General features: G+C 44.6%; 1 long non-coding RNA gene across 1 annotated transcript; it reads right to left on the reverse strand.

Annotated features, from left to right (window-relative positions):
* Positions 1–20,987: 20,987 nt before the first annotated feature.
* LOC26534132 (uncharacterized) lies at positions 20,988–21,899 on the reverse strand. The gene is made up of 2 exons (XR_004471128.1): positions 21,677–21,899; positions 20,988–21,616 (listed from the first exon to the last, which is right to left on the reverse strand). It is a non-coding gene; the product is annotated as an uncharacterized lncRNA (long non-coding RNA).
* Positions 21,900–26,207: the final 4,308 nt, after the last annotated feature.

Raw genomic sequence — 26,207 nt, forward strand, 5'->3', positions numbered from 1 at the left:
TCTTCGTTCTCTCGTTTTGGGTCGGAAAATGCCGCCAGCAACATGTTGCAGCAGCCACCACCTCCACCGACCGACCGGCCATCGAAGACGTGACCTTTGGCAACTGCCAGAATGTTGTTTTGTTTGCAGCCAATTAATGGGCGACGACTCGAAGTGAGGCGCTTCCTCGAGTCCTCAAGTCGTCTTTGTGTGTGCCCGTGTGTATCTGTGTGATTTATTAGGACCCCTCATAAATCCCAGCTTCCTCTGCGGCTCTATTTGAGAGCAGCATAAACAAAAACACATGCATAATTTCCATAAATCTTTTATGCCTGCGTGTAAAAAGTTTCGGCCAGGCCAATTATGTGCCCTCGGAACTAGAACAAGGCACTAATTTGACAGCCAAGTGGCCCGCAAGCCTTTCGTCGAAGCTCACGCGACGCCATGGGGTCACTAAGCCCCTAAACCCGCGGGCATGGGGCAGGTTAACCGTAATCCACCCAAAACTAACCACCTAATTGAGCCATCCCCTGACCATCGGTATGTTTGAGCCTTGTTAACCCCTCCTGGCAATAAACGGTTATCTTAAGGCATCAATTGTCACCTGATAACACCATCAGGTGGGATCCTTTCTTTGTCCATCCAATCAGTGGCTTAATTTTGCGCAAGCCTCGCCAACATGTGATAATCAGCTTAGGATTCAAAGGGAATTGTCTGAGTAACAAATGAGCATAATTAATTAATAAAGAGGATCAAAGAATTGCATTCCCATGGCTTATAATATGCAAATATGTATGTTTGTTCTGGCCAATTCCGGCAAATTATCTTCCAACGTATTCATACAATAAAATAAAATGTCAATTAAAACTTGCAGAATCCTTAACTCGAATTCTTTTAAGGGTATAAGAAGTTCTTGTTTGCTAATCGAAACTTATTTTAGTTTCCAGTTCTAGGGATACATAGGCTCGTATAGAATCTCCTATTTGGAGGGTTACATGCTTTTGGGATACAATATCTAGAATAAATGCGTTCCGTCTGACTACGGGATCCCAGCAACATGACACAGTCAACAAATGTTGCCTTCGTTGGGTGCTGCGGCAAATAGGTTGGCAGCGCACTGGCAACATAATGCCTTCGTTAAGTGTTGTGGCACACTGATGGCAGGCAACATTTGCTGCCATCGCCTCCATTGCTCTACATTTATACCCGATACACAGTCACTGTGTGTGTGTGTTGCTATCTCGCTTCCCTCCGCCAGAGGGACCACACTGCACAATGCGTAGCCATGCCATCGTCTGATCTGGACATTCTCTATGAAGACATTCTCTTCAGAATTGTGGATGCCACAGATTTTCGTTCTTTTTGGGGGAGAAAAAGGGTGAGGCATAATTGTGAAAAAAACTTATTCAGTGTGATATCGCAAAAGTCTGGTTAAAAAATTTGGCTGATTAATCTTATAGTATCTGAGAGCTAGGAGTCAAATTAGACGGACAGGCAGACATAGCTCTATCGACTCTATTGGATATAAGATCTCTTTAAAATTACTGCAAAAAGTCATAGAGCTTTTCCTGAAACATGGTTTGTTCCTGGGAAAATACTATGTTTGTACTATGTACATATTTATAAATAAGCTGATAAAAAGTTCAGGGATACATTTAATTAAAGGAATATACTCTGTTTCATTGGGTTTGTGCAATAAGAAACTTCGGAATGATTTAGATTGGATTTCTATCAATTAATCACAATAAATAATCAATAAATAAACAATTAACAAATAATTATCTTCCGTCTAACAATCTTCTATGATGAGTACCTGATGATATATCTGAACTGGTATATCTTTAAATATGCAAAATGTACAATGTGTAATCCCTCTCTTCATGATAGGTCTCAGATTACGGTAGGAATAGGAATTTGTTTACGATCTCAATATAGTTCTTGCCGTTTCCTATTTCTCACAATAATTAAAAGTATATTTACAATTGATAATATTTGAATTTAATAAGAAGCACGCATCCATGCAACACTTGGGCTGCACATCACGCTTTGATTTCAGTTCTACCTTTCTATAAATATGAATATTGTACTAGTAAGCAAGTATATTCCCTACATATGTCTCCCTGCACCATAAATCCAGTGGAAACAACACAAAATGTAGTTCCATAAATACAGAAAATACATATAAGAAGTGCTTTAAGAGATTACTGCTTCTGCAAGTTCTCTAACAAGAGCGCGCTGGCGTTAAATGGGAACACGTTGTCGTACATCTGACTCTTCTACTGTAATACTTTCACTTGGCAGGCTGTTGCACCTCGTAAGCGAAGCTGCCGCCATTTCAGTCTCCACTCTGCCCGGGGCATTAGCCTTTTGTGCGTTCCCTTTGCCATTGCTCCTGCTGCTCCTTCTCCTGCTCCAGATGCTGATGCTGCAACGCCCGCGGCATGGCGTGCGGCAACCTTCACACCTATGCACATGGTGTTTTGTGTTGCACTTCCACTTGAAGCAGCAGCAGAAAGAACAGAACAGAACAGAACAGAAAGGAAAAGCGCAAATAGGATCAAGGCTGGCAAAGGGTAGTAGTCAGTGAACAGAGAGGAGAATGATGCGGGAAAATGCTTTTAAAACAATACTTGATCCAAACTGATTGAGTGGCAAATGGGCTTTTAACCTAAAATGGAGTTGGTAGATGCTGCAGAGGACTGTAGGGTTGTAGGGCTGTAGGGTTGAAGGGGGAGGAGTTGCAGCTAATTGAAGCATAGCCATGGCACACTTTACTCTGACTCCCACTCTCCCTTTCTTTGTCTTTGAGCCTCTGTCTGTGTGTGCCGTGGCGGTGGCAATTGTGCGTTTTTCTTGGATGTTGCACTGGAAAATTGTTTGCCAGGCGAAAAACTTTGCTTATTTCGTTTTAATTGCTTCACAGTTGCAGTGGCGGAGAGCGGCCCCCACCAGAGAACCAGAGGCAGGGGTCGGCGCGTCAGGAAGATGAGATTGCAATGTGGGCTGCCCCAACTTATGTGGTTGTATGCATGCATGCATGCATCTCTCGGTGTGTCTGTGTGTGCTCATTAAAACGCGAGGCAGCTACGCAGAAAAGCGACATTTGCATAAAGTGTCTTCGTGTGTGTGTTTGCTGAGAGAGTGCTCCCAAAAGCAGGCAAACGCGTGCCACTGACACACAACTGTCACTCACACTCGCAGACGCACACGCACAGTGGAATACGCATATACACAGAAAGCCCAAAGTCAAAACTTGCAAATTTTAATGCATCACAAGATCTCAACTCTCAACGACTTCCTCTATGTCTCACAATCCCAAAAAATCATCACCCAACCCAACCCAACACCCAACATCCAACAGCAGGCTTTCTCACAGCTTGACGCCGAAAATAAAGAAAATCTCCAACTGTCATGTCACGTGCCTGCCCCGCCATCCCCCACAGCCACCGTATCATTCCACACCCACTCATCCCCCATTCAATCTGAGTTGAGGGCTCATTAAAAGCGGCTGCCGTTTGGGCCCCGGGGCTCTACATTGGCTTTGCCTTCGCCTTTGCTTTTGCTTTTGCCTTTTTCCAGAAGTCTAATGAAGTTTTCCTGGAAGCCCTTAAAAGGGTAGCGGCTCCCCATAATCGAGGCACGCTCTCTCCGCAAGATACTCGTATATATTTTGTGATAGCTGCCGTTAAAGTGTCGTTTCCTTTTTTACGCACCGAACTACATAAATGATTGACGGCTGGACCTTGTGGCTGACTGACTGACTGAGTGACAGACTGGTCGCCTGATCTATGTGGGTGACGCCTGGTCTGGTGCCTTTCCCTTTCCCTTTGCCTTTCTTTCGAGCTCAATTAAAACCATAGACCAGAAGCCGGCGAGAGTCAAAAGTCAGGGAGAGACAGAGAGAAAGAGAGAGAGAGAGGGATAAAAAGCGGAAAACAAAAACCATTGGCAACGTAGTATCCGATGGATTAACACATCTCTCTCTTTCAGCAGGGAACGGGGCAACAAAGGCATCGACAACCCTCATAGGGATGAGACTTAGAACTGGGAGACCCGGCTGTCATATAAATCAAACATAATCAACGCGGAATGCGTTGCCTGACTTGTTATAGATGGACTCTGATCCGATACAAGATGTACAGATAAGCGAAGAGCTCGAGGGCTGAGGGGCGCATAAATCTAAATTACACACACACCCCAAACAGCACCAGGGACACCAGGGGGCAGCTGTGGAAGACCGCAAGGGGATTGTGGGACAAACATTCTCGTATGAGGGAAATGTGCGACCTAAGATCCAAATCTCTCAAAGTGAAAGATATAGAGAGAGAATGTATGCAAGGGAAATTGCTGGTGCTCGTTTGTTTGCCTTTTCAAAATGCTTTCTAATGGGCCAATGGGTTCACACCTCCCCTGAACAGAACAGATATGGGGGTTCCTTAATTGCAAGTTATTGATGAGCATCCCCCACTAAACATTCAATTTGCACGATGAGCGTGTACTCCAGTCCACTCCACGCACTCCACAGAGCACCTTTCCATGGGAAAGAAAAATCTGTAATATGAGCTGTCAACAAAATGAACCTTATGAAAAGTCATTGACAGGATGCTCTGAAAACAGGACGCTCGATAGGTGCGTGTGGGCGTCGACAACAAAAACTGAACGCAAGACAAAACGAACAGTCGCTTTACGTATGTATATGGTATCTGTGTTTGTTGTTTGTTGTTTGTGTGTTGGTGTATTGTGCCGAGGCCAAGATACAGAGAGGTAGACAGAACAGAATCTCATTTGCGGTCATGTTGGCGTGTCAAAAGCGGAACGGACAACAACGACAACCTCTGGGGCAGTGGCAGGAACAACAGCGGCAACGGCAACGGCAACAAACAAGGTTGTCAGGCACTTCCACACCATATGGCAACCATTTGCCTGCACATTATAAAGAAAAAAGAGGAGATACTAACGGAAATATTGTGTGGCGATCAATGAACCCAGCATACGCTTACCCTAAGGGAAAATACGAAAAGAGAGAGTTGATTAAGAGAGATTTTTTGCCAAATTAATGGGAATCTGATACTACAGAGCTATTGAAGTGAAGGATCTTAATCTAGGAAAGGAATAATGGCTTTGCTGCAATGATTGAAGCATAGAAAGAGAGAGAGTGTAGAGGGCTGATATTATAATGAAAGATCTTAGTATTGGGAAATAAATTATGGCTTAAATACACTGACGGCGCTGATGATTGGGGAGAAAAGTTCCCATGGGGCTAAAGAACATATACATACATTAGACGAAATGTAAGTTCGAATGAAAGAAACAATTAATTTCTGTATTGCAATGATAATGATTGTTCGACAGAAGAGTTCTTTTGGGGTTGGTCAATCGTCAGAGTATCCCTTGCAGGGACAGACCTTGTCTCATTAGTTGTCCCCCCCTCCTGTGTTTTGGCTGCCTGTCAGTGCATTTTTTTCACCCATCGCCATATTGATTTTATAATTTTCAATGTGTTCACAATTAGCCACACCCCTCTCTCGCCGATGATGTGACAGGGCACCTCTTCTCGTCCCATAGCCTGCGTGGCCGCCTGTCACAAGCACTCGGCACGGTTGTTCATTATAAATCGAGACTTTCGGGAGTGTCCCAGTCCGTGGCCCTGTTCCTGTCCCTGTCCCTGTCCCAGTCCATATTGCTCATCAAGTGTGTGTGTGTGGCAAGCAATCGGTAACTTTTATCGAGCGATTTCTGTAGCTGCCACCGAGTGCGTCTGAGTGTTTGGCTTTGTGTCCTTTGTGCCGCTTTTACGCTGCTCTGCTCGTAATTATAAACGTCACTGCCAATTGTCATTGGCCGACTTCTCGCTGATAATTTCACACTTTTCAAAGTCGAGGATGTGGATGAAGCTCGGATAGGTGTGAGTGTGTGTGCGGTGATGCTCATTAGCCACAAACGCTCGCAATGCAGTTGGCTAATTGAAAACGCGCGCCTAATTACCGATAATTGATCAGTTTAGGGCAAGAGAGAAAGAGGGAGCGTGGCACTTCAGCTGGCTAATAACCAGGTCCAAATGGTAAGTGACCTCGTCGACCCTTTCCTTTCTATTTCTTTCGTCAGAGTGTGCGTGCGTGTCCTGCTGGCCTGTGCCCCATTAGTGCCGCTCAGCGGTGCCTACTCATTCCTCTCTCTCCCTGTCCTGCCTGACTTTTCATATCCGAGTGGTTGACTGGCTGACTGGCGGACCAACCGTCTGTCAGTCTTTCCGTGCTGGCCGTGGCCACGCCTCTGGCTGTGGACTGTCGTCCTGCGCCTTTGTCAAACAACACAACAATGCGACGACCCTTCGCCACCTCCTGCCGTCCTGCCAGCATTGCCAAGTGTTTATTTCAGTCCACTTCAGGTCTCTCTCTTCACAGAGTGTACAGTGTACACTGTGCAGCACGAGGTGTGAAGTTTGTTTATGGTCAAGTGGTTCGTTCTTGCTGTTTTTTCTCGGCCACCCCCTCCAGAGGTCTGCCTCCCGTGGCGGTGTATAAAAAACAGCCTCGCACTTTGTTTGCCATGGCACTAATGACCACTCGGATCTTATCTGGCCGTGATGGCACTGCACTCCTTGTTGATCTGCTCATCCGCCCCTCACGCTGCTGCTGCTCATCCCCCTACCCCTCCCCTCCCATCCTGCGCTGCATGCGTGTGTTGGCTACAAACATTTGTGTGTGTGTGTTTAAAGTGTGCAAATTGCTGGCCGCAAATAGTTTTGCATGCGCTATCCCATCCATAAATAAAAGTTTGGGAGCGGCACACACACCACACAATCCAAGAGGAACGGAAGCTGGAGCTGCGTGTTTGGTCGTGCGGTTTGATGGGGCAACCGGGAAACTTGTGAGCACAACTGAAATTTCATTGCATTGCGGTTGTTCTTTCCCATGGAAAACATGCAGGATATACAACTGGAAAAAATACGTCCCTCTTTACTGTTTCTCTTGATTCTTTTTTTTTAGTATTGAGATTATCAGTTGGAAATTTTATAACTTTATTGTTTATTAAATCTTGCTACTAATCAGCTTACAAAATATGAAAATATCACTAAAACAGTAGTTTTTAGATATTTTAATAAATAATAAATGGGATAATGGCCAAGTTAAAATTCGAATTAAATTTTACTTTCTACATAATTAAGTCTTCATATACATATATTATTAGTTTTCTTATTATTTATTTATATATAAACCCTAGCGGGCCCTGCCAATTTAATTGACTGTTTCGTCGATGGACAATCGAGTTTGGAATTGCCTCTTCGCTTACTATGGCTGATATATTAAATAATAATTTGTTCGCGATAGCAGGCTGGTTTCTTTAGTTAAAACCTTTTCCTGGCAAATACGAGCAAATGAACAAAAAATTTGAGCCAAATCGGACCAGCCGTTCTTAATTGACAAAACCTCATACATTTTTCACTCCATTTATGTATATATAGACATCTATTTTGTACCTATTTTGTATCTATTTTTTAAAATGAATATATATTTTTTAGGGACGAAAATTAGTAACTTTTACTATCATTTTACACATCCGAGTAACATGTAGGAACAAAGGATCAGCGCATGATTACCCTCACACACTGACGCTTTGGACTGCTTTTATTTTGTTTTTGTTTTTGAATTTTGATCTAAATTTATGAAAATAAACCACTGACAGAATAGCAGAGGAAACCTTTGGGCATACGCTCCGCTTCAACCGATGTTTGCTGCAAATAAATTTACTCTGTGTACCACACAGCATGTGGGCTGCGTGTGGGTGGCTGTGCTCCTGTGTGCTCAACAATTTCAGGATGGTTGCAACTTTATAGCCATCGTTGGACTGTTGCTGCTGCTACTCGTATTGCTGCCACGGCCCGCTGTCCTGTCTGCTGCTCGCTCAGCGAAAATGCTGGAATAACTCAAACACTGTCAGCACACTGCCAAGAGAGCAACATCCCCAACAAAAATCAACTACACCTACGACTAGAACACAGTGCAGCACACATGCACCATCCATCCAGGCCATCATCCGCTGTGGAAATTGAAACTTTGAATGCTGGCCAAAACGCACTTTATTATGGGAGGAATGTTTGGAACATTTTGAAGTGGGGACTTAATTCGCGATGGTTTGGTCTGCTCTGGTGGCTGCTTTCCAAGGCCGTAATACTCCCTTTTACCCCCGATTCACCCCCTGTCACCTGGACACTAGGAGATGGCCCATGCAAAGTATGAATGGAAAAAAATACTCGTATCACAGGCTGGGAATTTCGATTGGCAACATTTTTGCGTACCTTTCTCTATTTTGCATACCTGTGCGTGCTTCTCCCTCTCTATCTCTATCCCTCTCTCTCTCGCTAGCTCTATCTCTCTCTGCGATTGTGTGCGTTTCGCAATCTTCAATAAAATTGTTTCTGCTTTTATTTTTGGCTACGCTTTCCATTTGTTTAAAACGCAAACTATTGTGAAAGGCAACAAAGACATGGAGTACTCTAGAGAGAGAGAGAGAGAGTGAAAGGGGGAGCTTCACCTATACTACACCATAGCTCCCCCGTATACGCTTTTATGCCCTTTGGGTTTCCCAAAACCCGCATCGCATCCTTTCTCCATCCAGCAGCAGTACCAGTCCCGACCCCAGCCCCAACCCCACTTCCACTCTCATGGCCCCCCCTTCATGGGCACAACATTGTTGCTCTTTTTAACGCTTTTGCAATTGCGCATTGTATTTGTTGGAATTTTCCAGTGTTTTTTTCCCAGTATTTTTTTGTATTTTCTTTGTTTTTTGCCTTTGCCGTGAATGAACCGAACCGCTAGTGAAGTGCGGGGGGGAGTCCAGGCGGGCTTTCAGGGGCGGCCACTTTATTTTCATAGCCGCCTCTTTCACAGCCGCATAAAATGCAACAACAGCAAATTGGAATGTGTAACCGCAACTCGTAGTTAATTTTATTTATTCCCAGTTTGCCTTTTTTTAACCTACGTACTGCTGGCCCTTGCAGCCATTTTAATTGTCCTTCGACGCTTTAAAGCTGGCCACGATTTTTGGCCTGGTTTTCAGCTCTGCTCGGCTCTGCTCTGCTTCGTCCGCCAATATGATTTAGGGACGTGGACGGGGGACAAACAACTCGGCAATAACATAAATTAGGCAAATGCTGGAGATAAATTAGCAGGGGACCAAAACGATTTTACGGACTCCTGTCACAAAGCGCAGCCAACGAGAACAGGGAGCAGGACGGAGGCGGGTACTCATTTGTTATAGTCGCATGGTCCTTTCCAAATAACTCATAAATGCAGTAAGCCACGGGGCCGAGGGCGGAAGCCACTGTTCGACAGCTGGCCCTGCGTGCAGTTGCACCATTAAGTGGCACACAAACAAAACGGAGCGCAACCCCTCGGGGCTCAGTTACAGCTACAGCTACAGATACAGATACAGATAGATAGATAGTCCGACCGAGAGTGCCGGGCCGGGACTTAACTGCGGCTCAATATTAATTGCAATATTTGCTGCCCAGCCCGACGATGATAATGCAATGTTTGCCGGTTCGATTTCAAGGACATTCATTATATTACGCCTATGTGCCAAATCGTTTTGCTGCCGCCTGTTCGCTATAATCACAGCCAAATTAATTACACAATGCGGCGGCAGCTGCCGGGCGGCAGGCGCATCCCCGAGGAACCGAAAACGGGAAATTCAAGCAGGTGTGCCACCAGTGGGAGTCCCAGTCCCACGTCCTTTATTTAAAATCGTTTTATTGAAACGTACTGGATCGTACTGCCATTGGATGTTGGGGCATCCGCCCGTGCAACGGAAACGATGCTGCAACGGTCAGCAGGGGATATTTATTGATGGCAGCAGGGACAGCCTTTAAAGACTTGCAGCATGTATGTATGTACTGGATGTATCTGGATGCCACTCATTGCCACATTGCCACACTCTTTGGGCTTTCCAACCAACATTGTCTGCATAGCTGTGGCATACACACAAATTTTCGCATAAAACCATTTCAAGAATTTGTAATTAAAGGCATTTCCCTACTCGATTTGGCCCAGGGTTCCGTAGTCCGGACGGACGGACGGACTCTTGCAGCTGCTGAGCTGCTTCCAACGGGAATTATAAGTACTTCTAGTGCGTGGCCATGACAACAAAGCTCTGGGACCCTGTACAAAAAGGGAAAGCAATCAATTTAAGCCGATTGCGGAATTGGGTGCTTCTTGAATCATGGCTACATCAAAGGATTGGGAGGCACTGGGGCACTGGAATCAGTCACAGACGCAGTCGGCCACCTGTTGTTCGGGCCAAGGACTCCTCTGACACAGAGCCACGCCGTAACCATGACCATACACGTAATATTTCCCATTGCGACAGGCCTTGCCTCGCCCTGACTTCTGACAGGCTCATTGGGGCATGGCCATGTCGCAGTGCCACCCATTCCCTATCCCCTCTCGATCCCAATCGATTCCTTTCCTTTCCGTACTCGCACTTTTATTTCGCATCGGTCAAGGGGTCGTGTGTGTGATTCAGGGTTTGGGTCACACCCGGCTGATGGCCGCTATTCAATTTTTAATCGATCTGTGCAAATAGCCAGCCAGGGCCGCCGCTTTCGTGTGGACAGCTGCTGGCCGGGGTCGCATTGGCACAGCAGCTGCAGCGCAGCGCTTTATGCCCGAATTACGCTCGATTTATGTTTATCTCTGAATTTACGAACCTGCATATTGCCTGGACAGCACTTCCCTCTCTGCTTCAGTTCCGTTCTTCCATCCCTACCATATATGTATGTGCCAGTCCCAATAGTTCAGTTTGAGTATTTCAGCGGTTGTTCAGTTATTCTCTGCCTGGAAATGGACGCTTTAGATTGGCATTAACCCATAACTTTTGATTGTGTGTTGGCAGATCTAATGTTGCTGATTGTCAGGTATATTCTGATTGTACAAATTTCTGTTCGTTCGGGCTTTGGTAGTGTAATCATGGCTCTATCATTCTGTATCCTTTCCTTTCGTTCACTGGTACGATTGGCAGGGTATTCCGATGTCCTAAAGCTCTATATCCTCTCTATTCTGTTCTTTCAGACCACACCCTTGTTGTTTGGTGCCATTTGTGGGCATTGATTTGGCTTGGCGGTTTGGTTTGGTCTAGTTTGGTTTCGCCTCGGACTCGCACTCGTACTCGTTTCATTCGATTCGATTCGTTGTTGCTTGCTGGCTTTGGTTTCTGCTCTGCCCAGAGCTTCATTTCTCTCTTTTTGCCACATTTTTATTGCATTGGCAGGCTGGCCTGGCGCTCGTTCATTTTGAGTAAAGTCCAGTTTATTGCTAAATGAAATGCGACAGTCCCCGCCGCTGGACAAGCCAAATTCAGGTTCGGTGAGAGCTTTGCCATACGCCATTTGCTGGTCCTGTGAAAATCATTGTTGATTGATTTTTTGCCTCTATCCGCTAATTGCAGTTTTGTATTTTTATTCACCTGTATTGTTTGGCCGTCTTCTGATTTATTTTTTGCCGGCCGATTGCTCGCTTTCAGGCTGCTCTTTCATATAAATCCCCGGCTCGAGCTTATGAAGCAATTGAATTAGTAACCGGAGGCAGCAGCCATTGAGCCTAGCACAAAGTTTTGCCACGAAATCAATACGCACAGCACAAACATTGAAACAATGGGCTATAGAAGAGACCCAACCAAGGTATATTGAGTAAAAGGTGAGTCGGTGAGTAAATTATGCGCTTATACAAAATTCAAGTCGAAAAAACTGCCCTATGTGAATGAAAAAATGTATATACACCAATTTTTCAAAGAGTATCCTGGCACACGAAAAAAATTAGTACATATAAACAAATTTTAAAAATTAAATTCGAATATCTTTTGAGAGCAGAAGAAGTGATCTACACTTCCTTACTTCCTGCAAGGACAGATTTGAAATCAGCTAAAGCTTCCCCAGTTTGTCATAAAACATCTAAAACATTACAATTCTATAAAAAAATAACAATTTTCATAATTTTCATGGTACATTTTTAATTTAATATATGTATATACATATGTATATATTTCTGGTTTTTAGTGATAAAATGAGATGTAACTAATTAAAATCCTTTTAATAACAATAACCAGGATATTTTTGTTATTTTCTAATTTTTATTATACAATTTATTTCAACGCAATGGATAAATACTTTCCCCACCCCCCGTATGATGTACCGCACCACTACTCTACCTGCACATGGATTATATAGAAGAAAAGCGCATTCGGAGCAACTTGTACGTGCTTTCGTGCGGAAGTTAAAAATGTTTGCTCGTTGTATGCCAACTCCCATCTCTTCTCTCTCCATCTCTCTCTCTTTCTCTCTCAAACAAAACCGGAAACGGGCCAAGTTGAGAGAACTACAAACGCAGCCATAGAGCTTCAATCCCCGGGTCCCCTTCTGTGTGCAACCGTTTAAATGCCATTAATTAATTGCATTCTGGCTTGTGCATTCACTGGCAACTTTCGTATTGCGGAGACTTTCAAATTGTTTTTAATGCGTCGCCCTCACGCACTACATCCACATCCACACTGCCACCCTCACCCGTTCCACGACCCAACTCATCCCCACTCGCGGGGTATTATAATGCCTAATTTTATGCGATTTTTATGTGGCCTTTACATGGCATCCGACCGTTTCTGAATAAAGTAACAAACTGATGACTTTACAGATGACTCTCAGACCATGCTCCATGCGGGTCGGGTCGGGTCGCACATCGCATTCGCATAATTAAGCTGTAAAAGTAATTGACGCTTAAGTGGCGAACTTTTGAGCATAATTCACTTGGAGCCTGCTGGACCCCAAACGGGATAAGCCGATGGACAGGCGGCCAGTGAGGCCAGTGGCGACAGTCCAGACACACACAAGATAGACTTCGCTGTCCTTTGGGTCCCACATTTGGCACATCATTTTCGTCAATCGTAACAATAAAATCAAATATCAGTGTGTGACAAGAAGCGACGACCATTTGGACTAGACTAAGTCAGGGGAATCCGAAACAGAGCAAAAACCAGCTAAGAACATCAGGGAAAAAAGTTAGGAATGCATTTTATGGACTTTTTATGACTTAAAACTTATGTGGCGGACGAGAGAGCGGATGTCAATGGAGCTGAAGACGGGCACGGCGAAAGGACGAGACAAATAAAAATCTCCAAAAATAGACCCAGCGAATGAAGGAGCATAACAAATACCATATAAATATGTATCTGAATCGGTATCTCTGCATTGGTATCTGTGTATCTATGCAGCATACTCCCTCAGGTTTTATGGGGTCAATTTTTGGGGTGGATGTCGGGGCAGGGACAAGCACAGAGGCAGGGGCACCTTGTTATTGTTGTCCCAGTTGTTTGAGTTTTGCCAAAACTAATAAAATTAAATTGAATTGCTTAAAAATTGCCAAAAATGAGACAAAATATCAAAAAGGGGGGCGGAACGGCGCCACAACCAAACGGTTATGAGGCGACCGCTTCCCTTTTCCTTTCTCTGCCACTTTTCCATTTCCATTTCCCACTCAGAGCCTCAGTCACAGCCAACGAGCCCCGTGGCCACGTTCGCGCATTAAAGTGTTTTTTGGCTTGAAATTGAATATTGAGTCGTGGGTCTAATGGCGACAAAGGGGCAACGAAATCGGTGTGTGGCCTATACACCCAACCTTTATATACCCTCGACGAAAACTTTGGGTGCTCCAGCCTCCTAATCCTACAAGGAACATTTTGTTAGTGGACCGTTAAAAGTCTTCTTTTAGTTGGAATTGACTTAGATTTCCCAAGAATTTAACTCTTTCCATGTCTGCTGCAAAATCTAAGAGGAATCTCAAATATCTTGGAATAATTCCGCAAAACGAAATTCGAGCCTACAAAGTTGGACCCTTCTCGCTGTGGAAATCAGAGCGAGTTCTCTGCTCTGCTCTGGCAAGATTTTCTTAAATTGAAATTGATATTGAGAGTTTTGGGCGGGCTGTCTGGTTGCCCTATCTCTGGTTGCCTTGCCCCACAACTTGGGTGGCGACAAATTGAATTGTGCAGATTGGCAGAGGGTACAGCGGCAGCCACGACTTCAACGACGATGGCAATGGCGCAGCTGAAGGTTCTTGGCCCCGGCCACAATATTAATGCAATTAAAAGCGAATTGAACTCGTCGTTAGCATCCGCACCGACTCTGATATCCATGTCATCAAATTTATCGCCGGTAAACGCATCAGCGTGTTGATAATGATATTAAGAAGGAAATGCAATCAAGCGCATGGGAAGCGATTTCGTTTCGGTTTGCGATTCGATTTGATTGACAGGCCATCGCAATATTTATGTCAAATGCAAAAATCCAGCGTGAAATTGCTATAATTAGTCGACTGTGCCATAACTACTGAACATACATACATACATCTGTGAAAGTGAAAACGTCCGGGTATACATAGTTCACACTGAATTCACCGCGTGAATTCAATTTCTAACCACAATGTAACACTTCCCAAAAAAATAAAAGACATAGAAGAGGTCAGAGAAAAATAGCATAGTACAAAGAAACACACACATAATTAATACATTAATTATTCGATTTTTTAGCGAAATGAATTCGAATTTTTTTGATTTAAACATGAATTTATTATGGCTTTTACTTTAAATATAAAATATTTTAAAATAAATAAAATATATTTATTTTAAAGGAAATATGTACATATATATCGAAGCTTAAATTAAATGCAAATTCAATTTTAATTTTCTTGACAAAATATAATATTTACATGATTGGCATGGCGGAGTGGTGGGAAGGGGGATCATCAGGGCATCTGCGTAAAAATAAACAATGTGAAATGGCAGCGAATTGAATTTAGCAATTTATTCCCAAAAATATTTAGTACTTCGCCATGAAATGCAAACAAAACGAAACACAATTGAAATTTGTGATAGCTTTTTTTCGTATTTTCTGTGTGGCTTTTTCGCAGGACAATCAATCAGCTTGTCAATGCGGACATCGGTCAGTCGAGCACGTCATTTATTTGCTAATATGTCAGCTGTGAAATATTTTCATTTAAATTCTAAATCAAATAACCGCAAAGTGGGGAAGGGGGAGGGAAGCCAACCAGCCAACCAGCCAACCAGGCGTGATAGGTTCTTAAAGTCCTTAAAGCGATGGAACTCTTTCGGTGACACCCGATGCGGCCACTCCATGCGTCTCTGATAGTTGCAGCAAATTAGTACAGCCTAATTGAACACAAATGGCATCCAATTTCAATAAGGCGCAGCAATCCGAGAACAGGGACAACCATCCAGAGGCCCAGACTCTGGCAGCCTCTGGCCATGAAATCGAAACCCGAAACGAGCCACACAGAGAAGACGGACGGGGAGCTGTAGCTGTTGCGGTGGTTGCTCCAGAGATGCGGGGTCCGCTTGCAATTTATGGCACCACAATCATTCCAGAGTCGAGTCGAGTCGAGTCGAGTCTAGTCGAGTGGATGGGATGGGAGGCTGACTTTGGCGCAATCGAACCGAAATGACTCTCTTTGGTGCCCTTTATGATGATAAATGGTTCGGAGGAATGGGCCTGTGATATGGATATGGATATGTCATTTGGCATAATTGCCAGCGCCAGTTGAAAAAGTATGCAAATTCCATATTGCAGTAATTAAAGAAGAACCTCTTTCCAGCTCCCTTCTCCCCGGTTAAAACTAAAGTAGAAAGAAAATGCAAATGGAAATTTGGATCAGGCCTGCGGACAGTTGGCATAAGAACGCAAACACTCTCCGATTCAGCACACATTCACAGTGTTGTCCCGGCAGCAATGTGGAAAAGAAAAACTCTGTGCAAAAAATGGTAAAAATTTTTGATTGCAAGTTTGTATTTTTCTTTCTTTTCTTGCCACCCACCACACACTTCTCTTACAGCTTACCTTTTTTGCCCCTCTGGCTATATTTGGGAGATCTACCTAAGAGCCCCACCACCTCCTTCGGCTGCCAGCACGCATTACCATTGATTAACACTCATTCAATCTTTTGCCGTGCACTCCGCTGCCAGCTCCGCCAGCGCCACAGCACCCGTAACTTTCTTGCACAGATTGAAATACAAAGTTTTTTGCTGAGCTCTGGCTGCCACTCTGCATTCGCTTCGCCCCCCATTCGGTTTCTCTTCTCTTTTATTTTATTTTTTTTTTTCTTTTTCATTGCCCTGCCTTGCCACATATTTCTCTACTTTACTGTGCGCACTTTTCCACTGCTGGCATTGAAAGTCTTCAACATGAAAAATAGATTTGCCCCGCAGCTAAACACAGCTAAAAAGTGCAACGAAAGAAACTTGCGATGCGATGCAACGGAATTTTCATAAATCAGCAATAATTCTTGAAATATTGGAAATGTCTTTGGCATTTTCATAAGCCATTTAAAAGGCTGACTGACCTGATAAGTGGACCGTTAAAAAACAGAGCAGAGCAGAGAACGAGAACGAGAAGCAGCCATCTCTGACAAATGCAGACCCAGAAGTCGGGCCAAAAGTCTGGTGGGCTGTTCGCCTGGTGGGCGTGGCAGCTAATTAAAGTCAAATGTAAGCCACTGCGCAGACGTCTAAAGTTGTTTTGTTTTGTATTGTATTGTGCTGTTTTGTTTTTATTTTAGTTCATCTCGTGGCTCAGAGCTCAGAGCTCAGAGCTCAGAGCTGGGAGTTCTGTCGGAGTCGGAGGCTCAACTTTCGAGTTCAGATCCGTGGAGTACAATTTTTAATGGGCCAAGCGTTTTAATTACTTTGCCAGCATCCAGAGAATGTGTGTACGGGTGGGTAGATGGTTCGGTGGGTGGCAGCGTTGCGCTTAAGCTAGTGGAACATAATTACTCGTCTGTAGCGCAACTCCCGGAAGTCAGAGGCAACCGCAGCCCCGGAAAGTATGCTGCACTCTGAGGCGGCAGCAGCAACAGTGGGCGCGAAATCTGCCATAAAATATTTATATATGTATATATTCTGCTAAAATATATATGCAACTGCAAACAACAAAAGTTGGCTGCGCAAAATCAACGCGCTCGTTCTGAGTTTAAAGTTTTTTTCGAGTTTGTTTGGAATTTTGTTGCTAATTAATTGCAAAAGTCACTGAGATTTTTATGTACCCTGTGGCGCAGCGGCTCCTCTGGGAGTATATGTGCCACATAACAAATTAAAATGTCATTTTATAAACAGATTTGAGGGAACACAAATTATTATTTTTCTTGTTTTTCAACAAAGTTTAAAATTTGGTTAGTTTTGGCTTCGAATACAGGGTAGAGTATTTGGTTCTACTCCGATTCGTTTCATTAGTTTTTTATTTATTTTAGTTCCTCTCAGTTTTGCTTTATACTCCGTGGCGGTACTTTATGTTTTATTCCGCAAACAGGCCCAACAATTTTTATGAGTTAACTTGGCTGGTGTTTCCCCTTTTTTTGATTAAGTGAAAAGTGGAACACGCTGCTCCACATCGAGGGCGGGGCCCAGCCCCCAGCTCCAGTGATGTTTGCACTGAGGGATTTTTCAGTACACCAGCGCAAAACCACTGTGCCACACCGTGGTACAAATAAATATAGTATCTGTATCTGTGTACTGAGCTGATGCTCCCGACCAGAGATGAGCCCTGTTTGCGCGCGATGATTGCACGGCTACGGCTCTGTGGCTGCCAGGGACCTAAGGGCTTATGAAATATGGGATACCATTCGCATTGAGTGTCGCATTAAGCAAAAGTTAATACCAGCTCCGGTCGGAGCCAATTATACCTGCAACCGAGGCAATCGCTATAGAATCGGCATACATTCGCAGCTAAGCAAACAGTGCCTGCCCCAGACAGATGGATGGTTGATGTGTGGAATGTAGGGGCCACTCCAACACTGCGGAAAGGCGCCCAAGTCCAGGCAATGCTTCTTGTGCACTCCACTCACGCACGCACCCACTGAGAGAAAGAGTCAGCCGCAATATAGAAACAGAGAGACGGGGATTCCGGGGAGTGTGTCCTCATGAGGCCACAACATTAAACTGCCCACAACATGCACTGGGGCCAAATGCTGTGCTGTTTTTGGGTCTGCTGCCGGTTTGCTGCCGTTTGTCGGTCGCCGCTCATAAAAGTCAAACTATTTTTCAATTTCAAATTTCACTGCTGCAGCTACAAATCTTCTTCACACAGCCCCGGACTGACTCACAGAGTGACCCACTGGCCATAAATATGCTGCGTGCCATGCCAGGCAGTTACAGCTACAGCTACCAACAACAATGACAGGATCCAGCAGTAGACCAGGGATTTTTTGGCACCCCCAACCCCCCACCTCTGGCCCCAGGCCCCTGGCCCAATGCCCTGCAGTAGATCAGGCCAACAAGAGGCCAGCAAAAACTAGAAGAAAAGAACAACATAAAATAAAGAAAAAGTTTGCCTCGGAACGTAAATCTGTTGATACTCTTTAAGATCGATCGTTTCTCTATGAAAACAAAAGAAAAACAAAAAATACACATGCTGGAAACAATAAAAAAATACATACAACCAAAAGTTTCGAAATGATATCGCATCAAAATAAAGTGGCAGGCTGATTATTTGTAATTTATAATGGATGAGCCCTTCCTTGCTTTGCCTAGCAAACATATAATCAAAAGCACTATGCCCTCTCCAAGAGCACACGAAAAGCGAAAAACAGAAATGCTAGCAAACAAATAGAGAAAAAAAGACACGAGCAATCCTTTTGTGGTGTGTCGCAGGCAGGCAACACGAGCTGGGGCAAAACAGGCGGATAGTGGGGATTGCATTGCACAGCACGCATTGTGTTTTAGTTTGCCGCAGAGTCCAAAACCCAAAGCACCAGAACCCACCAGCATTATACTCCCGGAGGTTTTTGTATTTGACGCAAAAATATTCATGGCAAGCAACCAAGACAACCAACACCGACAGCAGCGACAACTGGCAGAGGCAAGCCGGCAGCAGAGTCCGACTATTGGCCATTTGGTAGTCACACTTCCTTCACCCGAACGAAACGCATACATTTGCCAGCACATTACTTTGGCACATATTTCGCTTCGCCTTCCACTTCTGCTTGTTCTCTAAATTTTGATCACGTTGGCCCTGACCTCACGCCCCCGATTTGGGGCTACTTTGGTCTTTGTGCGCCTTCGGTCGCCCACTCGACGCGATGCCATCTACCGGCGTTCTATGTCTGCATTCGCTTTCCATTGTGCCACAGTACTACTCTCTCTCTCTCTCTCTGTTCCTGACCACTCGACCGTGTTGGACAGTGTCGAAATCAGAGCAGAAATAATACATGGCATGGCGCTTTTGCGAACAGCACAACTTGAAAAATTAAAGCCCCAAACGAATTAAATCACTCATAAAAACGGTGAGGCGGGGGAAAATCGCTAAATGCAAAATTTGCATTTACAATCTGGGCGGGCAGGGGCAGGGGCAGGGGGGCGGCGGTGCACTCCCTGAAATATTGCCAACGCTTAAATGGTCGCGATTCAGGTGATTCAGGCAGAGGCAGGTGTCCCAGTGCTTACACACGAGGGGAGCATAAATATTTACAGGATTTTTAAAATGATTCGTTGGGCGGGAAATCGACTCCCAGTGCCAGAACCCAGTCCCAGTTTGTGGCGACGCGACGCCATCTGTTGCCGTTCACAGGACTGGGCTGCAGCATGTAAAACTGCAATTAAGTTGTACATGTCGCTCCCTATACCCTCTACCCTCACCCCTCTCCCCTTTATGCGCTCTCTTTGCCCTCTCTTTTATCTGTTTGCCTGACAGGGGGCGTGGCAGTCACTCGACCAAAAGCGCCATGACAAAAAACAGGCCCACACACAGTACTCTGTGTGTGACAAATGTACAGAAATTCCCATATAATAATCGGTGCACAGGCAAATAAACGGCAAGTCATAAGAGCAAACAAAGAGCAAGTCCCCTTTCCATCTGGTAAAAAAATATGAGAAAAGAGAAGGAAAAATAATCCCCATAGGAATGAAAAATTGGAGACAAAATGATAGAATGATAGACATATCGGCATGCCAAAATGAAAGTTCTTTGAACGAAAGGCCTAAATTGAAACAGACTGCAGATAACCAAGTCAATTAAAAAGCAATCCGAGACTTTAGTTAGATAATGCCAGTGGGGAATTGGGGAAATGGGGCAAGGGGAGACTAGCTGTGAGAGTCGAGTGGAGAGTCAAATAAGAGACTTGCCAAATGGAAATTTGATGGCGACTCCACCAATAATTACTACACGAATCCCCAAAGGAGGCTTACAGCAAATGCAAATTGTTTCGCTTTCGGTAAGGGCTTGCGAAAGTTGTCAGTGTCACGGAAACTTACGGCTAATCATTGTAATGCCACCGCCAAACATCACACGCCTACGTCAGAGGAAAACCCCCCTCTCGAATGACAGGAAGATGCGGATGCGGAGTAGAAGAAGAAGCCTTCAACTGTAAGTGGATGCCATGCCTCATAAATAAATGAGAAGGAGTCCTGGCGGCAGGCAGCATGATGCGGCCGAACTTGGCCAGCTGTAAACGAGCAATAAATAGGGGCTTAAGTGTCATAAGTAGCTGACTGGCGCTTGTATCTTGTATCTTTGTGTGCGAGCAAGTATTTGTATCTTCGTTCGTGCGGCAAATCGTGAAATATTAAATGCGCCAGAGACCCTGGCTGAGACATTGTTGAAATTAAATGATACCGAGTAATGTGATTATTGGACCCGTTCCTTTCAGCCCTCATCTTTCAGCCTTCAAACTCTTCTTGCCGCTGACTCAGCCCATTGTCCTCCTCAACTCCCTGGTTCTGATCTGTTCTGTTCTGTCAGATGGCTGCACTTCAGCTTCAACCTTTTGACTGATGTGCCTCCACTTGGGCACGCCCGATTGAGCACAGCAAAAATACGACTTTGAGTGCGTGTATGTGCTGTAATTTTATAATACTCGTACACCCTTGCAGATTTCCACTGTCATCCTATGGGCTATGAAATATTAAGCCAATGAAAAGGAAAATCAAACAGCGAGCGAGCGAGCGAGCGAACACGGGGATTGAGCTTCCTTGGGAACATGAGATGGCCCAATTATGTGCCTCGTCATGTGTATATGTATTCGGTGTATCTTACAGAATCAGCGCTCAGACTAATTAAACACGAACGAGAAGGACTCCCAGTCCCACTACCCGAGGCAAGAGCTGCAGCTTAGTCGGGGCTACTACTCGTGGTGCCAGCAACAAGAACTCATTGGGTCATTTTGCAATTAAGCTGCAGTCGCATGTTGCTGCAGGACAGCCTGCCTGCAACCTACTGTATCTGTAGCTGTATCTGTATCTGTTTCTGTGTCTGTGTCTGTGTCTATGGCATGGCCAGCTCAACAGATCCGAGACCGAGAGCGATACTGAACCCGATTCCGATACCGTTCCCGCCCCTTGTCTGATGATGATGAATGAGTTAAGCGGCCGTTGCCATGTAGCTGCACGTCTAATGAGATACTTTTTCTGCCGCCTCCGACGCCGCCGCCTGCGTGGATGTGGATGTATCTTCATCTGCAAATATACCATTAGCAGACGCACACAGCTCAACTGCAAATCATGACTCGCCATCGCCATCGCCTCGCCTCGCCCCCTATCCTGCATCCTGCATCCAATCCTCTTCTTCCGACAGCTCTTCTAACTATGTAATCTATGGCATGTCAGTGTCTGTATCTGTATCTGTATCTTTAGCTATCTCACACACACTCACTCTCGCATGAATATCCCCCGATGCGTGCCTCGGCACTAATTGCGTCTAATTGAATTGCAATTGACCGTGAGTTGGCGTATTTTTCATTCGTTTTTGCCGACACCGCCAACGACGACTCAGAGATGGAGATGGAGATACGGACAGAGCTTGAGCCAGATCCACTGCTAGGGGGGAATGAAAGGAGGCGCCACGACAACATTGTTTGATGAAGATTTACGCAGCTGCTTTGATTTGTGTCAACAAGAGATAGAGACTGCGACAGACAGACATTCCTGCCCATACACTTACGGATTCATAGACCCCCACTCCATCACTAGGGTCCGTGTGGCGCCTCTGGGGAAAGGCAGTGCCCAACTATACAGACAATTGATTTATAATGATTGTAAATTTATATAGACCGCGGATGCGATACGATATGCCTGGGATATGCCTGAATGACGGCTGAAGTCGCCATCACATAAACCGATGAATTATTCAGTTTAATATAATGCTTAAACATGAAAAATGCGCTTTAAATTGGAACAGATAATGGACCATCTCTAGGACGCCCACTGACAGATTTATGCACCGTTTTTTAACTGATTAGCTTTATCTGATACAAATTGATTTTAATGACTGTGTGTTTTATCAATTTTTAAATCAATTTTCCTTTGTCATAAATATGTATGTAATTAAATTAAAATTTGTTTTAATTGTTACATTTGAGGAATAATTTTGCGTCGTTTTCATTTGACATGCGTGTAATTATATTTCATTTTCATTTGCCATTACCTTTTTTTCTCTAACTAAATAATTATTGTACGGTTGTGTGTATTCAGAATAGTTTGAAAGAGGGAATTGCCGCCACAGTCAAACGCCCTTTTTCATTGGCAAATTAACAACCTGTATGCCAAAAGTTTTACCAGCAAAAGTTGCTGGCTGAAAGCGGAAACTTGGCAAGCACCTATCCTGTCCTCACCTGTCCCCACCGACCGGCTGGATGGTTGGCTGACAAAGTTGCCCCGCGCCACGAGATCTTATACACGACTCCTGCTTCCGACTCGAGGAAAATATGAGAAATCGAATCGGCGAAGAAAAAATGCTTGAGCGGTTTTCAATTTTATGTCACGTTGCTGGTGCTGCTGCTGCTTCTGTTGCTGCTCTTTTTTGTTGTTCGGCTTTGCAGAATTTATGTTTACAACTTGCAGGCAGGGCAGGAATAAAAATTGTATTTTTATGACGAGCACAAAGAGACCCGAACCTAGAATTCAGAACTTTGCCATGCAATAAAATAAAATATTGTTGCAACGCAAAAGTGTCACTGATATGTCAAACTAACAAAACATAAAACGGGCATAAACAAAAAGGCGAGAGCCAGAAATCCAGACCAGAGGATACACGAGACACATGCCAAAGGGACAGCCACAGCCCCAGGGCTTATGGAATGGTAGATATAGATGGACCCTCAGATGGATACAGAACTAGCGCTGGGGACAGGACAGGCAAATATTTAAAGTTATCTGTGGAAACTTCATGGCAAGTTCTCTCAGGCAGGGACAGAGGCAGCGGCAGCGGCAGGGGCAGGGGCAGTCGCTTCTTTTCACTTGTTTGTCTTTGCTTAATCTTTTGATAGAAATTTGTATACAAAAGTTGTGTCGCCTCTTCGTCGTGCCGTTGTTGTAGCCATTTGGTTTTGGCTAAGCAAAGTTTGCTACATTATTTTCACAAGGACACAAAACACAAACTTGGCACAAGGTGTTTTTCTTGTCATTGGAACTTAAAGGTGAGACAGCGACTGCGACTGAGACTGCGACTGCGACTGGCTGGCCAAAAGTTTGCAGCTGATCAGCTAGCCATAGCATATGATGATTATGATGATGAGGAAGCATGTCCCAGCATGTCCTTAGTGGCAATAAGCTGGGGGGGGCTGGGCCATAGTTGCCTCTTCTTTGTCACATTTTCTGCTTAGCTTGAGCTTCTCGTATAATTTACAATCGTGTCTTGTGAACTTTGCGCTTGATTTACACTTGGCTGACGTCGGCATTTGCTTTGTGTTTTGTAGCGCGCCAGGCAACACAGCAATGAATGCCACATGCCACATAGCAGCAGAAACAGCAGAACAGCAGCTGCGGCAGCGACAGCCGTTGGGTGTTCATCTCCTTTGTGGCCCTGTTGTTATTTACAACGTGGCTGGGCGGACAATATCGCAATAGCAGAGCAAAGCAGAGAGTAAATGGCGCTCAGTTAATTTGACGTGGGCCAAATGGCCTTTATAGGGCGTGCAACGTGGCGTATGCGCAACAATTGAGGAAATGACTGACTGCCTGACTGCCTGACTGACTGGCTAATTAGACACCCACCACATTTGACGTTTGACATACCACTATCCCGCCTAGGGGAGAAGGAAGAAGGAAGCACTAGGCTCACTAGGCAACCAGGCTCCTCTCTCGTGAAGCTGTAGGACTATTTAAAGGCCAAAAGCAGAGTTGAAGCGGTTTCAAATTTCACTTCATAAATCAAATTACTGTTGGAAAAGTTTCAAAAGGCAAAGCCCCACAAGAGTTGTCATTCTTTCGACTTGCAGTACACTTCTGGGGCCAACGATTTTCCACGCAAATGCAAGTTTTTCATGGCATGTAAATGCTAAATTAATTTGCACAATTAATCAGCCACGCCATCTCCCATCTCCCATCTCCTGTCTCCCATGAACCATCTACCAAACAAGTATGTGGTGGCTGGTCCCCCAATGTGCAGTTGGTAGCTCTGCCCTCAAGCAATGGCAACTGTCACAGAGGAGCATTTTCCATTTTCCTGGGGTTGCCTTTGAAAGAGCATGAACATTTTCATTGCAATTAAATTTGGCACAAAAAGTTTGAAAAAAAATAAAAATAAAAAAATGTAAAAATGTCGTGTTACTGTCAGTCGGAGAAGAGTGAAGAGTGCTCGCCAAAATGTTGCCATTTGCATTGCCACTTAAACACACATAAAGGCGAAGCGTGGAGGAGCAGGCAGGGAGGCAGCACCCCCCACACACACACCACACACACACATATGTAATCGTGGAGTGAAGCTGACGGTCGCCGCCCGGCACGCAAATCGAGTCAAGTTGAATAGGCGGAAGTAGAGCAAGAAATGCGATTGCCAAATTGAGTTGAAGGTTTCGCTTGACTGTGTTTTGTTTGGCCAACTCCATGGGCTTGACTGCGCTGCGCCCTTTGCTGTCGCTGTCGCCAAAGTCTACGCTCCTCGTCCCCGTCCCCGTCGTCGTCGTCGTTGGTTCCTTCTGCAGTTCCCAGGCACTTGGCACTTTGCTGCAATTTTGTAGTTTTGATAAAATTTCGCAAGCATATTAAAAAGTTTTGCCCAACTTCGTTTTTACTTTTGCACATGCCATACGGAATTGAATGGGATGGGAATGGGATGCGATGGAGGCTAGGGATGGGTCTGAGGTCTCGGTCTGACTCCGACTCTGGGTCTGGGTCAGGAGCGGTACCGGCATGCGGCAGCAGGAGGCGTGTCTCTGCACATGCCAGTGACAGCCCAAAGAGGAAGCTGTACCTTATGGCCCTGCCAGCCACGGCTTGTTTGCTGCCAGAAAAAAAGGACAAAAAACTAAAAGCAGTGCACTTTGCTGTGCTATTTTATTTTGCCGCTCAAAGGCCCTGACAAGCTGCTCCTCCTGAGCGAGCGGTGCACAGGAGAGGCGCATAGAGACGAGACATATTCTAGGCAAAAACATTTGCAACTTGTTTATATGAAATAACCAATTAAATTTTGAAACGAATGCAAATGCAACAAATGAAATAACGTCAGCAACAGAAAGGGCTCCCACTCGCCTGATCCTAATTAACAGGATAAATTCGTCTATAAAATAGTTTTCAATAAATTCATCCAACAATTCATGCAATGTATTCCGTACAATGTACATACATATGTATGTGCCACAAAATTAACTTTATTCGCGAGTCCTGCCTGGGAAATGAAGCATGGATATAGTACCATTCGTTTTTAATTCAGTTATATAATTAAATGAATTCCTGAAATGACACAGGCTATGGCCAAAAATTTCCACATTGTTTAGTGTTCTTTTAGTTATGGCTGCCACTGTCTCTGTTGCAACAAAAGCGCATTTCTGCACAACACAATACATAAATCTGCATTATTGAAAAGTAAATGTCACCTCAGCTCCCGTCCCCCGAGGCCACCCCATTGTGCTGCATAGTTGCCTTTTTTCAGCCTCAAATGTGGCAAAATATCCAAATCATTGGATTGTTGACCTACTTGACTGGCGAGAGTGTCAGCCGAAGTTTCATCCGATGCGAGACTTTTTCGGTATGGCGATTACATAAGGACTTCCTATCAACTCGTTAGTTTGTTAACGGCTTGTTAGGATAATGGCTAAATCGATGCACAAGCACAACCAGAAGTTGTTGAATACAGATTTTGCGAAGAAGGAAAACTTTTTAGGTTTGCTTGTTCATATATTTTACTAATAATCAGTTTCTGGCCAATGTCAGTTGCTATTCCAGTCATAAATAACTAATTCGATATG

Source organism: Drosophila pseudoobscura, chromosome 2 (assembly GCF_009870125.1).
Source record: "Drosophila pseudoobscura strain MV-25-SWS-2005 chromosome 2, UCI_Dpse_MV25, whole genome shotgun sequence".
NCBI classification, from domain to species: domain Eukaryota; kingdom Metazoa; phylum Arthropoda; class Insecta; order Diptera; family Drosophilidae; genus Drosophila; species Drosophila pseudoobscura.